The sequence below is a fragment of the Seriola dumerili genome, unplaced genomic scaffold (assembly GCF_002260705.1).
Source record: "Seriola dumerili isolate Sdu_G_001 unplaced genomic scaffold, Sdu_1.0 BDQW01000110.1, whole genome shotgun sequence".
NCBI lineage: Eukaryota > Metazoa > Chordata > Actinopteri > Carangiformes > Carangidae > Seriola > Seriola dumerili.
In genome coordinates this window covers 6,746,401-6,762,998 of record NW_019174365.1, presented here as the reverse complement: position 1 = coordinate 6,762,998, position 16,598 = coordinate 6,746,401, and the positions used below count along the sequence as shown (strand labels likewise).

The window sequence follows — 16,598 nt, the reverse complement described above, 5'->3', positions numbered from 1 at the left end:
CTTTTTGTTATGTATGGTCACAAAGAAGGTAATTATGAATAAATGGATTTCTTGAAACTCACCAACAGAGAGAGGATGGATCACTGAAGCAATAGAAATGATTAAGTTGGAAAAGACAGCTTTCAGACTGCAAAAATAATGAGCCAGAATATGATGAAACTCGGGCTCCAGTGGAAAGGTACCTCATGTTAATATTAAGAAGGAAGGCAGGAAGGAGAGAAAAAAAACTCAAGAGAGCACCATTTTTATTTTATTTCAATATTAGTTTTGCTGTTGGTGTCATAGTTATTATTTGGTTTGTCTTCTGATGTAAGCTAATAATGGTTGCTTGAGTCTCTGTGCTGAATGCTTCCTGTGCTGTAACCAAAGTGTTCAGTCAAACTAACTATGTTTTTGGCTGATATTGTTTGCATTGGTTAAGGGTTTAGATTTTAAATTGATTGGGAAGGATTATAAATGATAGGCTTGCTTTTTTGTTGATTTAGTACCAGTATTATGTAACCTTTATTTTTCCTGTTTGTATTTTGTGAGCTTATTTTAAAAAAAAAAGAAAAAAAAGAAAAAGAAAAAAAAAAGAGGGGTACCAGAGCTCACACAGAACAACAGGGAACAAAACTCCAAAAGCGCAGACATACTGTGGCAAACACTTTCAACTCATTTTCAGTGGGTTATCGCAAAAATATGAGGTAGTTAAACACTTCTTTTTTTTCTATCTTCAAAACTGGCAAAGAGCAGTGTTTAAATATGAATGGCTTTTCTCTTTCTCAAACATCTGCATCTCAAAGGACTTCAACAAAGCATCGCTCCAGATTTGATTTCACCCATTAAATTAATCTTAATATTTGCACTTAGATTGGTTTAATGATGTGTCTGAAAACCACACTACTCATATCCAGATTGCATCACTCATTCATGCAAAGGAATTATCAAGCAAATTCATTTTTAGCTGTCGTCTCTAGATTTTCAGCCGAGGTTGTTGCTCAGGACAGTGAGGGCTGCCCAGCATTACTTTTTAATGTCTGCACTGTTGATGCCTGTACTGTGCAATAATGAAATGTTTTTAATTAGTTTGTGATGCATATAATTAGCACAAAGCTGGACATATCAGCGCTGCCTTGAGACTCAACCTGCCAGTTAGTTTCCTGACTCTAGTAAATTCAAACATTAATCTTCCACTCTGTGCGCGGCTTCCTGGTGGAGGTCATTTAGTGTCTGTTATTAAACTCATGTCCATTGTTTATCGCTCATGACAGCCACAAACAAAGCATCCCTGCGGGTGAGAGGCAACTGGCAGATCATCTCTAAACATGCGAGGCAACGTGCGGGAGAGAACTTGAAAAACTTTGCTTAAATGTTTGTTCATATTGATTTTTAATGACTCACTGTAAAAACGCCTCATAGTGAGCAGAGAGACTATCCATCAAACAGAAGGCCCGAGTTCAAAACCTTGACCTCACGCATTTGCTTGGCTGAAATGTCTGTGGGCAAGATAATCACCAGCAGCTCTGACCCTGCGATCTTACTTCCCCGTGGAGGGGGAGAAAGTGAAAAGAGAATTTCCCGACTGGGAATCAGTACGAGTACAAAAAAAAAAAAGAACTGCAAGTGCTGCGAGTGATTCGGAGGAAAATCAAAGCAGTTGTAGTAGTGTGTGGTTGTGGTTCATCGGTGAACAAGCCAAGCATACACATAAGTAATAAATATAAACAAAGCAATAAACTACAATACACCTCCCACCACCACCACCACTACCACCACCACCACCTCCCCCCTCCTCATGTCTTACAGGGACATTATTCATAGGGTGTGTTTCATACTATCAGCACTGCCAACAAGGCTCCCATTCTCTCAGGAAAACCCTTCACCAACTGGTTCCTGAAGGTGTTATCTGTATTATAAATGTACTGGTGCTCTGACAGAGAGCTCAGATGCAGCCTCATGAACAAACACCCTGTCGCTGGGCAGGCTCGCTCTCCCATAGCCTAAAAATGCCTCTCCTCCAATCACAGCATGGGCAGGAAACAAACTTAGTTACCTCAGTTAGCCGAGGCCCACTGGCTTCATTTCAGGAACTGAATGATGCCTTCTTATCTTTCTAGTCTGAAATGGGCGGTGAATGGATGAGTCATGTACCACACTGCTTGGTCAAATGAGAGAAAAAGGGGATTATAAGAGGAAGCCACTGATTTGAACTGAGCTGTACTTGCAATGTGCTGTGGTTCAGAGCAGCAGAAACGGGGGAAACTTTGTGATGAGCTGCCACTTCACTCACATTTGCATCTGTGCTGTGACCAGGGTGACAGGTTTATCAGCAAAACAAGGCTCGTGGCTATGAGGAAAACACAGGGCTGGAATGTCCTTGATGTCAGAACCAACGACATCAAATTAAACATGACAGTCAGACTAACAGCTTTTAGTTTGGAATAGCAACATGGTAGCAGTTTGTCAGTAATGATTCAGCAGTAAGCAGTGAACCACTGTCTTCCAGCTTATCAAGCACAACCTCAATTCAAGATCAACTAAAAACATGGTGCCGGTCTCCATGTAAAAAAAAGAAAAAAGTTAATATTTAAAATGAATTCCACGGTATAGACACAGTACATGTACATTAATAGGAAGAACAGGAATATTCTCACCTCATTCAACACAACTCCTCCAGACCCCCCTGGTTTGTCAGCAGGTGGTACAGCCCATGGAGAGGGTTCCAGACTATCCCAGAATGCAGTGTGGTGACTCAGGGACTCAGCACTCCCTGGTGGATGAAAACAACAAAAGTTAAAACCAAACTAGGGAAAGGACTTTTTTTTTTTTTTTTTTTTTTTAAGGAATACAGACTGTAGCGTCCACGTTCACTCCAAAATCATACGAACTGTACGGCAGATATACACCGTGAGCATAAGCAGGAAGTGCACGTAGCAGGAGGGATTTGGACACACAGCTGAAGATGCATCACGGATTTGACCACAAAGCAACACATAACGCCAGCTTTGATCCACAAGCACATGTGGGATTCTCACATTCTGCTTCAGATGGAGCTGCGGCTGGAAACAGGTTAACATGCACAACATTTGATTCTCTGATTCTGATTCTCTTTAGGCCCTTTAAGCACTTCACCACTGATGAAAGAGACAAAAGACACAAATAAATAAACAAATGTGGGAGGAATTTCTGTAGAAAACATCTTCACAGTGAAGTGAAAGAATTTGAATGATTGAATGAAATGGGCCACAGCGAAAGTATACAAGGGCAAACACTTTTGAATTATTTTGTGGAAGACTAATGAAAATCTGTCTGTTCTTCCAGTTCATTGTTTACGCTTTAAACCTTTAAGCCCTTCAAATCTTGCTCGTTTTTTTTTTTTTGATATTTCCACTGTGCATCTTTTCATTCTGTAGCTTTTATTTGCTCTTGTCTGAAAAGTGTTTTTTTGTTTTTTAAAAAAAAAAAAAAAACTGCAATGCAAATACAGGTCATCATTATAACAGGATCTGTCATATTCAGTAAAGAAAAAACAAAACAAAACTCCAGAGCATTTTTAAAGACTTCATATGATATGTGCAACAAGCTGACTTCAGCAGACACCCACACACCGGCATAAGAGACAGGCCGGCTGATCGTCGACAGCGTGCTCACACACTGAGGGACTAATTAGGCAGGTTGTGGTGGAATGATGGGGATGTTACAGGAGACATTTTCCCTGCTGGTAGTCAGCTGTGTGTGTGTGTGTGTGTGTGAGTGTGTTTGTAGGGTGTGTGTGGAGGTGTGTGGGATGTCAAACATCCTACTGACCCACTTCTTACATGTCTGACTGTGAGTATGTGAGGCTGTCAAAAAGTGTTTTATTGCAGCTTATAGACGACCGAGGAGGGAATTACAGTATGTGGATGCTTTTGTGTGCTACATTAGTAGGAGTAAAATATATCCACGCACACTTTTTATGTTATGCATGATGACTCTATTCAACTGGGGATTGAGAGCTACGGTGAATATGAAATATGATAGTGGAATAGTGAGGGAGAGAAAGAGAGAGCGAACGCCTGGTATGTCAGACATGGGAAAATCAATGTGTTTCAATGGGGGGCTATAGTGTAGTGTCAGGCTTAAGGTTAGCATGTATACACATTAAAGTGGCTGCAAACAGTAAGCAGCAGGGTTTGTGTGCACTAAATTTGTTTGTAAAGTGTATATGTGAGGGAGAGACAGAGGAGGAGAAAAAATAGATGTGTACTGAGGCCATGGATTAGCAGACACCAACTGGCAAAGGAATCCATCATATGGTAATAAAAAAAAAAGGCAAGAGAGAAAGAGGGATGGGGATAAGAGAAGAAGAGAAAGAGACAAAGAAAGAGTTGACAGAATCAATGAATATGAAATAGCTAAAAAATAAATTAAACAAAAAAGTTAAACGAGGAAAGAAAAAGTAGAAGAGAGGTAATCCAGAGGTGACAAAAGAGAAGACAGATGGAGAGAATAGAAAGGGCCGAGAGGAAGAGAGAGGCGACAGAGAGGCAGAGAGGCAGGAGAGAGAAACAGATGGTGGCAGAGAAGAGGCAGATAGAAACTCACTGGGAGCACAACACTGGCTCAGCCAGCGAGGCACAGCGGGGAGTATGGAAAGCTGAAAAATGTCAGTGGAAAGGGAGGAGGAGGAGGAGGATGTCGAGAGGAAGGACGGAGCACAGAGGAGGACCGATTCCAAAACTCTACTCTTACTCTGCTTTTATGGAAAATGCTATGATACCTGATAGTCTTCACAGATGTTAAGTTCAGATATACCGTGAGTTTTATAACGAAAAGTGTTGTTTTAACACCTTATTTCAAGGTGTTTGTATAAATGCAGCACACTTCAGTTCATGTCCTCTTATAAACACTCATCCATCAAGTGATTCATCTAAACATGACTAATTCATTTCATATACAAAAAACTACACATTCAAATGATATATCAGGCTGCCAAGTTACCCTTCCAAATTTTCAAGAAAAAAAAAAGAAAAGAAGAGTTTCTGTATAAAATCAGACAGCGTGAACTGGTGACTACATTATCAGTTCGAGAATATTAATCAGACCCCCATGCTGTGCTGTAATAGCAGTAAAGTGAATGATTAGCTCAGGCTGAGTTCAGAAGGTCTGAAAACGTCCCAATGAAACTGGAGCTTAAACAATTCCTTTAATGTTAGTTCGGCAGTCATTTTAAAATGTATTGAAAAGAAGAAAAAAAGCTGTCAAGATGATGGTGGTGTAAAGATGACACAAATAAAATACAGTAGATACCCAGGTTTATGTTAGGATACTTGATTGTTTATGTACAGTAAATCTGAAGTGACTTTAAATTCTCAAAAATGTAATATAAATGTTTTTCAGTCTGATTACAAGCTCACAAGCATTACTCTCCAGTGTTTTACACACACACACACACACACACACACACACACACACACACACACACACACACACACACACACACACACACACACACACACCTAAAGACACTTTGTCTCTATCTATCATGTCCAGAATTCAGGCAGGCTAAATTAGTCATGAATGGTTCAGTGTAAACCACATTAAGTGAAAGGCTGATTGAATTGCAAAGCACAGTGGAGCAGACATCTCCAGAAAAGAGCTCTGTGTGTGTGAGTGAGTGTGTGTGTGTGTGTGTGTGTGTGTGTGTGTGTGTACAAATCCACAGAAAGTTTTTCTCTGTATTGTACCTACATTACATTGTATTACATTCATTTAGGAGACGCTTTTGTCTGTGAGTGACTTACAGTAAGTGCATTTAACCTCCAAACAAACAATGAAGAGCACATTTGGTGCTACAGTACTAGCACATAAATGACCAAAAACGTCTATTTGTGTACTGAATGTGTTGTGGGTCATCAAAGAGTCACATCATTTAACAGGTGGGCGTTTGGTGTCTAGCTCGGGGCATTTTGCCAGTACAGCAGAGTGTTGCAGCCAGTGGTGGAGTGACTAAATGAGCGGTTTTCACACTTGAAAAAGAACAAAGCTGCCGTCTTTTGGTCATTCATGTGTGTCCTGTGGCTTTGCGTGGTGGTCTAGATCAAAAGGCGATGATGTTCAACATGTCCAACAAGTGTTCCCTGTGTGAGTGTTTCCCTGTACTTGACCACATGCTGGCATGATTACACCATGACTACTTTTGTCCACTCAACCGTCACTTCATCTGTTTAAGTGCTTGCATTCTTACCATTCTCTCTTCGCCAAGTGTATCAAAAAAAAAAAAGAAAGTTGTCCACCTACAATCTCCGTGGCTGTTGCCAAATCCTTTGCCTACTGTACACATTTTAATGGCTGTAGACTGTGGAACCATAAGTACTGGGTTCAGCAAAAGATTTAGCCAGAAATGCTTCTGAAGGTTGCATTCCCCACTGTAACTTGGTTAAAGTGAAAAATACAGAGTTGGATGTCAAACATTCAGATCTACATGTTTGTGTATAATATTTGTGCATCTACAAATGTTTTTCTTTTGTACACAGAGGTGTGTAGGAAGTCTTAGGCATTCGGTTTCTCAGACCAATTACATTCGAGAACACAAGTAATTGCTTATCATAAATATGACACAATCACATTCATGGGAACACAGACACATAGACAGAATAGTTTCAGAGCTGACGTAGTGTCTGACAGCTGTTTGGTTGGTTGAGGCAGAAGAATGCAGTGAGTCTTTTTGTACATGTGTGAATGTGTGTGCGCGTGTGAGTTTGTGTGTGTGTGTGTGTGTGTGTGTGTGTGTGTGTGTGTGTGTGTATGTGTGAGTGTGTGTGAACAGCCGGAGTGACTGACCATCACTGTAATGTAAGGGGAAATGCCTTCCTCAACCACAGCCCCATTTTCCTAGACTCCAACATACCACAAGTGAGAATCAACTGCCTGAAGGTTCAAGGTGCTTCGAGGAGGGAGGAATGTTATCTCGGGTGAACACATGTCTGGAACCACCAGTGTCCTTTACTTATCTCCATCCTTTATCTACCATTCCACAGTCTTTTGTTACTGGGAGTGTGTACGTGGCAGCTGCGTTAGCTCCAGTGCCACGAAAAGAATTCCTGTTACCGACCTGAACTATTTCTAATATCCAATTTTGTAATATACTGTTGGAAGGAAGGGAAGAAGAAAGAGAGATCACAAGCCAGGAAGCAAATACAAATCATTCAGCAAAGACAAACATAAAAGAAAGGCCAACATATCCAGGTTTACAGTACTCTCTCTCTCTCTCTCTCTCACTCTCTCTCTCGTCCTCCCTCCAGTTCCCAACTCTTTCCAATCAAACACCATTTATAGCCATTATTCCCTGCTTAGCAACACTCCAGTCTACCGCTTCATGCGAGTGACAATCGGGGATATTCGCCATCAAACCACACCATAACAAGGAACGATGCTACTGTGAGATATCTGAGCGTACTCTACAGCTCTCTGGTACATTTCATATGGTTTCACTGATGGAGGTCATAGTTCTCGCCCACTCTCAGAGACCTCAATCAGGACATTTTCTTAGTGGGTGTATAGAAAGAGCGCAGAGTCAGTGGGTGTACTATGCAATAATATGGATAAAAGTTGGAGCACCGTGACTCCTGCTCGATTAGCCAGCTGTGGTGGGCGGGATCAGGTTGCAGTCATGTCTCTTCATCGTTCATCATCAATAAAAAGACGATAAAGAAAGCAACACGTTGACTAATTGAGTTATTCCTCTGATTAGACCTGAATGTCTGATTAATCAGCTCAAGGCGGCAGCTGTTATTTTTATGGTTTCTTTCACTTTATGTTTTCACTTGTTTCATTATTCAGACACACCGCCACTCTGTCAGCGCCCACCAGCACACCCGTCTTCTATATTCATGACAACGTCTCCTGTCGGATAATAACGTAGACGGAGTATTGTGTCCTGTTTGAGCTTTACTTTGTAAGGTTATACAACTTCACTTGTGGGTGGCGCACCCGCACACACACACGCACAAACACACACACAAACAAACACGCACGCAGAAATGCTTGCATACGCAAACAAAGAGAAAGGACAGGCATTCATTTGTCCCAAATAAAGACAATGGGGTAAGACAAATCCAAGGCTGTGTGTGTGTGTGTGTGTGTGTGTGTGTGTGTGTGTGTGTGTGTGTAAGTGTGTAAGCTTCTGCGTTAAGAGGGCATGCTGAGAGAATAGGAAGCGTGCTTTCTGTGCCAACCCTTTCATTGGCAGTCAAACAAGGACACTCACACTCACACACATACACACACACACAGTGCAGAGCGTTTTTAATTGGCCACTGATTTGCCAGTTAGTGTTCTTGCCACTCTCTTAACCTCACTGTGCTGGCCCCCTGCCCTAGAGCCTGGCAGAGACACAGCTGGACCTGGAGAATGTGTGCATGAGTGGGCGTTTGTGTCATCCAGAAGTAATTAGTTTCACAAAAGTGTATGCATATGTGTAGGATGTATAGGATGGTGTCATTTCCATGGGATCTTCATATTGGTTTGTGTGTGTATGATTGAAAGAGGTTCATTCTCAATGTCAGACTCCTCATGTGATCCTCTTCATTTTCAAATATCATTTAATTCAATCTATTGAAAATTGTTGTCGTAGTTGTAAATGTGTGTCGTTAAATGTTAAATGCCACAAGCTTGCACACACACACTATGTGCATTGTGGCAATATTAGCTGCAGCTGTACAGCGTGGATGTATCACCAACACAAATTTGTTGAGCAGAGGTTTACAGTGTATTCTCTGGTTTGTTTTGTTCTTCTAAATGAGACATTACCCAGGACTTGTTGCCCAGCTGCTCCAGCGGTGCTGTTCAGAGGCTTACAGACATGATCATGCTCTGATCAGCTGAAGTGGGACTCTATAATGTGTGACTGTGTGTAACCACATGAGTGTGCTGCAGAGCATCTCAGACAGAAAGAAGTAATAAATAATAAAAAATACACTCAGACAACCTTTCAGAGTTAAATTATAGTTTAAGGAAACTTGCATCGAACTGTCTGAGTAATATAGTCTGTGCAACAAGGTGTGTGTGTGTGTGTGTGTCTGTGTGTAACGCACATGATGTACGTGAGATTTATGTACCCGATATCAGAGGCAGATTGCATCCTCCTCTGCAATATTTTGCAAGGCATTGACAATCACCACTCTTTCCTCTTAGACACTCACACAGGCACGCACACACACACACACAAACACATCTACAAGAAACTCAAGGTCAAAATAAAGAGGATGAGATAAGTGTGGTGTGTGAGGTCTTTGCGCGCCTGTGTGTGTATGCATGTGTGCGATGACATCACCACTAGAGCAGAGCACTCTGTAGCTGATTGATGGAGAGAGGGGTCGTTGTGGTCGGTTATGCTGTGAGCTCATTGCCCAGCAACCAGGCAATTGGCCCTTGCTACTATGTGTATGTGTGTGTGTGTGTGTGTGTGTGTGTGTATGCATGTGTCTTTACGTGTGTATTTGTGTTTCTGTGTGACCTCAGTCTTGCAACACAGGATGGACGGGTTAACTCGTCCGCAACATAAAGTCTCATGCACAGACACGTGTACTGTAGTATATATCCCCATACCCTTCTGCATTACATATAATCAATCAGACGAGCAGATTGCTTTCCACACACACACACACGCGCACACACACACACACACACACACACAAACACAAACACAAACACACACACCAGTAGCCAAACACATGACAACATTCAGGCTCTCATCTTGACTACTAAGTAGCAGACGCTGCTGTGTAATTACTGCTTCTAAAGCTGCTACAAAGTTGACTAGTCTTATACATCTGGCATTAGAACAGTGATGTGACAATGTTTATTGTGAATAGGAAGGATTCATTCATTATATTTCTTTAGGCATTTTTGGCTGCCGATTCCCTCGTTTTTCCTCCAGCCTCTTTCCTTCACTCTCTCAAATTCAAATTTGCATATAGTATGAGCCAGTGCTGCAAAAGTAAATTCATGACACAGTTTGTAACAATGAAAGACGATTATTGTAATGACAAATAAGTAAGCAATAACAATAATGGGGCACACAGAAAATATCCATAAATGTGTGCTATATGTGCATATACAGAGTATAGCCTGTTAATATTTACATACAGTATACACTAATCTACATACTATGAATGCATCAACATGCAAATACATTATGTAGTGCAAGATGTACAGTGTATTCACAAAGCTGTTTCCTGGCAGGGGATGTAAAAAAAAAAAAAAAAAAAATCATTCTCTTCAAGTGCAGCCAGTTCATGAACATCATCAAACAGTTTATTATTAATGTCCATTTCTTTGGGTTTCGGGGCTGTGGGTGGTAATGATATGTTTAGCTGGTGTTTGAGAGCCAGCCAGCAGGTCATACTCTGGGTTATGTTGTTTCCATATAAAAGCTTGATATTAGTAGGAGTCTGGATCCCTAGCTCCAGAGCTTGATGACTCTCTTTTCTATTTGCAGTATAAGAGGTTGCATTGGTAGTTCTTGTTTATAGATAATGTCTTTTCTGAAGAGTCTGAGTTGCGTTTTGGTAAAAAAAAAAAAAAAAAAAAAAAATCAACACAATAAGAGAACGCTGTTATCTCAGTAGTACAACACCGACTGACTTGTAAGGAGATCTGTCTGTTCAACCTCTCACATGCTCCCTATCGGTTTACCAATCTCACACATACACACCGACACACTTCTCAGATGACCGCCCATTGAGAAGCAAATGGAATAGACACAATACTACCATCACGTCACATAAACACAATCATGGCTCAGCCTGCTGTGATGTCACCTGAGCAGCTGAAACCTATCAGGCTCTTCAGCAGACTTCAAACAGAATGAGGAGTCTGAGAGGCTTACAGGAACCGACAGCGACTAAACACGACCTCAAAGGGCTACAAAAATGAAAGCGTGATATTTTTAAGGACTTTTTAATAAAAACAAATGTGTCAATGAAAGTAACACAATCACAAACATCTGTTCCATCATCTTCTCTTTTTTAGCCTCTAGAGGATGGATTTTGAGCCCGCATATAATGGAACCAAGAGCATTAACTGGAGCTGGAGGCCCTGTTAGCGATACTGGAGACACACACTCAATTTGGTTGCTTTCCAAACAGATTACGACAGAAATACTGGTCTCTATCTTACTTTGTGTCTTTGAAAAACAGAGAAACAAGAAAGGTGCTCTGATGATGATAACAGTGATTGGAGGATTAGTTATATTTTAATGAAATAATAATTGTACCACTGCAGAGAAAATGATAGAAATGTCTGAGGAGGCGTGCCGCAGTAAGTCACTGTATAGCAATAAATAAAACATCTTTCTGCCTAGGTTGGGGTTTTGTGTTTCCACTGAGATCGCATATCAACAAATGGAATGACGACAAATAAAAAAAATCAGGTAGGTATTGTTATGAAATATCTTACTGAATTATAAATGGGGCAGCAGTGCAGCCTTGTGGTTATGCTGACCATCTCTTTAGAGAAGGTCACAGGTTAATGCAAGAGTCATGTGTCCTTTAGTGAAAGAGCAGTGTCCTATTCAGGTGAGTTACTCTCTTCCTTCTTTTCCTTTCACATATGTATGCCAGCTAAATGGAAATTAAGGCAAATGCCTCATAGGTGGGTAACATTTTATCAATGAGTATTTAGTAATGTGGATGATAACCAAACTCGTTTTCTTGCACAGGAAGTGAGAATATCAAAAGTAGTTAAACCCAGACTCTAACAAGCTGCACCGCTGCAGAATGAAAACAGAGTCTCTTTGAACCCAAGACAGATAAAAAAAAAAAAAGAGATAGAAATGGGAAAAAAATGCAGTGGCAGATGAGGTTGGGGTGATAAGAGACAGAATGAATAAAAGTAAGAGACAGAACACAAAAACACAAAAGAAGAAGCGAAGAAACAGAGTTGAGGCCGAGTATGAAAAAGAAAAAGGAACTCGTCTCTCTCTCTCTCTCTCTCTCTCTCTCTCTCTCTCTCTCTCTCTCTTTCATTCTAAGATCTTCAAAGACTAATGCAGCACTCCTGAGACACTGCTACCAGCACTGGTGGGACACACACACACACACACACACACACACACACTAGTACGCCCTGCTGCGAGACAAGCTCTGTGCTACCCTCCTCTGAACCAAAGTAATGATATACTTGAAACTCAGACAGACAGATGAAGGGAGAAAAAGAGGCTGAGTCAGATAGAAAAAAACTGATGGCATAAAAGGAAAGAGGAAGGAATTAGATAAACTGTATTGAAGATATGTGATGGGAGAACAACTGCAAACCTACCGCCAGTCACCTATGTTTGCAGAATCAGTTTACAATACAATACAGTCACATGTATATTTAACAAGTGAAGCAGATAAAAGCCCAACACTCAAACTATACTGTGATTTAACCCTGTTACCATATCATTAAAACATCAATTAAAGCTGCTTAAATCAATATTTTATATCATCAGTGGATAAAGGTGGTTCACTAGCATTGATAAACCCACAGAGAATTATCACCCAACTCATCAGTTCTACATACATTTTAAGCGTCTTTCAGTTTATTGTTTTGTTTTTACCGCTATTTAATTGTTTCTCATTCACACTCACCCGATCTCATCAACCTTCTTTCCAGTTGCAGTGGGTAACTGTTTTCAGGAAAAAAGGCTCTGATAAACCCCTGGTACGCTACCTGCCCAGGCAGCGACAAACAGCATACAACCGTAGTGACCAGCAACTAAAGATACATGACATTGTTGTGGCTGAGAGCGAGTAGGTGGAGACCAAAACTGAGCTCAAACAAGAGTCAGCACGGGACTTTAATTCATCAGCTGAACTGAAAAGACTTCAAATGAATGGTAAATCTACTCAGTGACTGCTGGATGTTTAAATAAGAAAAAAATGTTAAAATAAAATATAAAAAATACTTTAATACGGGTTTACATATCACATTTTCTAATGCTGTTGTAATACATAAAAAAAAAAAAATAATGCTCTGCATCAACAGCAAACACCAACTCTATTTTGTCGAAAACAATTTCCATTATTTTTCAATGTAACATCACAGAAATAAAAGCAATACAATAAAAAACGCCATCCCCGGACAGCTAACAAATGTTCCTCTTTTTCTGCATCCTTGCCCTGGGAGAAAACTGACAAACAAACCTAACATCGCTATTTCTTCTCTCAGCTTAGAAGATGAGTCTTCCTCGGCCGTGTGAAAATGGGTGCTGTACATGGCTTTATCACCAATCTGCACGGCTGATAGAGTCGGACTCATTATTTGCTGTGGTTGTTACTGTCGTTGCTTGGTCTGGGGAAATAATATTCTTGCACGCTTTGTTAACTCTGCCTCTCTTCAGTCCTTTCACCCGTCTGCATTTTCTCTCTGTCGCTGTCTTTCTCTTCTCAACCCGCCTAATTGTCTCGTCTCCCTTGCCGGCTTTTCATTGCTGCCGTTCAACATATCTTGCTCTTCCTCATTTGACCTTCCCACTTTCCTCTTCTCCTTTACCCATCACCCTCCACCCCCCCACCCTTGTGGGTGCAACAATAATGTGGCCCTCCGAGTCAGTTTACTGATGTGTGGCCTATTGCACACTGAATACACTTGTCAAATGAACACTCAAAGGATGTTTTATACACAGCTCAATTCCACGCTCAGTTGGTTAACTGACAGGGCGTTAGCAACTGTGTTTGATAAAAACTAGTATGTTGATGGTGACGATGCAGAACATGCTCTAAGTTATTGCACAAATACAGTAACCTAAAGAAGCAGCAGCACAACGTTGTCCAGATACCTCAACTTAGGTTTTTAAAAGACGCCTGGAGTGAATTTGAAGTTGGTTTGTGAGTTAATGAACAGAGGAATATGCAAACGAAAGAAGAAAAAACCTGTCCTCTAGTCTCATAACTCAGAAAACAACACTGGGTGAAACAGGGGGGGAATTCAGAAGAGAGAGAGAAGAAGGGCAGATGTAGCTAGAAAGAGAGAGGTAATTAGACAGACGGAGAAGGAAGGACAGATAAGAACAAGCCAGCGAAAGCAAATAGGTTGTTGATTTTTAAACTTAGTGAAACTCCACGTCACCATCAACCACACAGCAAGCACCTGACCCTAGTTGCACTTTGCTGTTAATGTTGAATGCGGATGAACAGGGGCCGATTAATGGGCGTCATATTCCTTTAAGAGTGTGGGTTCTTTTCGGCAGTCACACACTGAGCCACATCTATTTATAACCCTGCTGTTTTTGAGGACTCTGCCACATTTACATGGGAACTGTGCACACACACACATACACACGCACCCACACACCTATATATAGATGTCCACACACACGCATTCTCACACACTCATTTGCATACGGGTACTCACACTGCTTGATACTGAGAATGCTTTTTCTGCTGTCTGTGGTTGTGTGTGTGTGCGTGTGGTTTGACATCGCTCTGTCAGTAAACGCATTGTGCTACTCAAAATTACAAAACAGTTTTCCCACACGGTACGTTCAGAGGTGTGTACGTGCATTTGTGTGTGTATACTTAGGGTATGTCCAGACGTACGTTTGTGTGTAGTGATGCTAAGCAGTTACAATGAATGCAATTAGAAAAGGCCTAAATATGTTTGAACCTTAGATCTGCTAACCCGGCAGTTACAGCAGGGCCTTTCTCACAGCAGACATTTTGACTTGTCACTAGTAGGAAAGGATGGCTCCATTCTATTGGAGTGGTAAACCTGGCTAAAACATGGGAGTGACCATGTCAATAACCTTGGAATAAAGGGACAGAAATACAGCACGCACTTATCAGCTTATATACCGGCAGCTCAGCATGAAATCACCCATCCGTATAGATATGCCATATCAAGAATCATCACAATGGGTGCTGTTGAATTTGCATTTGTCATCATCATACTACAAAAGCTAAATATGCTACAGAAGAACCTGCTCATGGAAGACATTTTGAATTGTCGCAGTAGCAAAAGCACACTTGTACACCATAAAATAATCGATGGCTTTGTTCCATTTAGCCGCTTCAGTTTCAGAGTCCTGGTGTTGTACACGTCGGGCTCACAGTCCCACTGTGATGGCGCACATCCTGTGCTTTTCCTGCAATGACGAGTCAAAATTTCTGCTGTGAAAAAGGCCTAAGTAGGTATGTGTGTGTATGTGTATGTGTATGTGTGTATGTGAATGTGTGTGTGTGTGTGTGTGTGTGTGTGTGTGTGTGTGTGTGTGTGTATACATAATTTTATGCATGTGTATACATCACAGCTATTCCCTATTTGACCCCACATTCACTGTGCGTGACTTTAATTATAAGAATGACCTTGTAAAACCTTTCTGTGAAGATGCTCTCAAGATGTTAATCCCCCTTGTTTTTCAGAGGATATTGCATGGTTGTGTTGCAAGATCCGGTGAGTGCTGTGAAACACTGAAGTGCTAATATGTGTAATGCCTTGGTTTTATGCGTGTATGACAGAGACAGACCGAGTGGTTGCATGTGTGTGTGTGTGTGTGTGTGTGTATGTGTGTGTGTGTGTGTGTGTGTGTGTGTGTGTGAGGATGACATCATTACTATGACTGGGCGCTGGCTGAAGGAAGGTCGTTATGGCTTACTGCCATGAGCTCTTAGTTTGTGGGCATGTGTGTGAGTGTGAACATCACTGCGTATCAATGCGTTTGTGTGTGTGTGTGTGTGTGTGTACTCTGTCATTGGGACAGCAGGGATATTTTATTGAGTTCATAAATATAATGTACACCCACACACAGTCTCTCTCAATCTCTGCATGAAAGTCAACACGACATTAAGTTCCTGTAAAATTCTGTCCTTTTCTGTTCCTCTTTCCATTTCCTCTCACTGTCCTTCTCTTTCTCCAACCACCCCCTCTCTCTATCCATTTCTTGTTTATTTGCAACCTACATGACATCCATCCCTCTCTCAATTTGTTCTCCTCTTTCGCTCCATCTACTCTCAGTGTCATACCACATACTAAATTAAATCAGACACAAAATTAACTCCTTTAATATTCGCTGGGAAGATAATGTATAACTTTTATCAGTGATGATTTACCAAGTAATTTAGCAGGTATTTTTGATGATGTATGTCAGAGAGAGAGAGAGAACACAGTCGTCCTCTCATCTTGTCCTCTTTCACTCCCTTTTTTTCATCTCCCCCCACTGAGCTCTAGTCTAAATTTTTCCTTTCTCTCTCCCACTCAGCATAAATATCTCCCTTCCTCTCCCTCCCCTCTTCCTCCTCCTCCTCCTCCTCTCTCACTCCATCCCCTCCCTTTCCAGAACATGCTTGTCCTTCTTGCCACTTTCTTCCCTTCCTCCATCTGTCTCTCCCCACCCTCCTCACCGTCCTTCACCTCGCTGTATCTGCAGAGCACACCTTCCATCCACACCGACTTTATTCACTGTCTGTCGCTCAGTTGGTAGGTGACGTAATGCCAGTTATAGTCATAAAGTCTCCCCACACACACATATACATTGTCTTTGAGCATAAACAGTGTGATCATAAAGCTGACACTGCTGTCATTCAGACTTATAGTGCCGGGGAGAAACACACCCAGAGATAAAGCAAAGAGTAAATGTTAGAGAGTTACCAGTGTGT

At 41.3% G+C, this 16,598-nt stretch overlaps 1 protein-coding gene across 2 annotated transcripts in view; it reads right to left on the bottom strand.

Moving 5' to 3' along the window:
• atxn1 (ataxin 1) overlaps positions 1-16,598 on the bottom strand; it is a 60,886-nt gene that overhangs the window by 25,032 nt on the left and 19,256 nt on the right. For both annotated transcript variants that reach the window (XM_022746927.1, XM_022746928.1), the window contains one exon: positions 2,637-2,752. The gene's annotated coding sequence lies outside the window, so the exon portion shown is untranslated. The remainder of the gene's footprint in view (positions 1-2,636; positions 2,753-16,598) is intronic.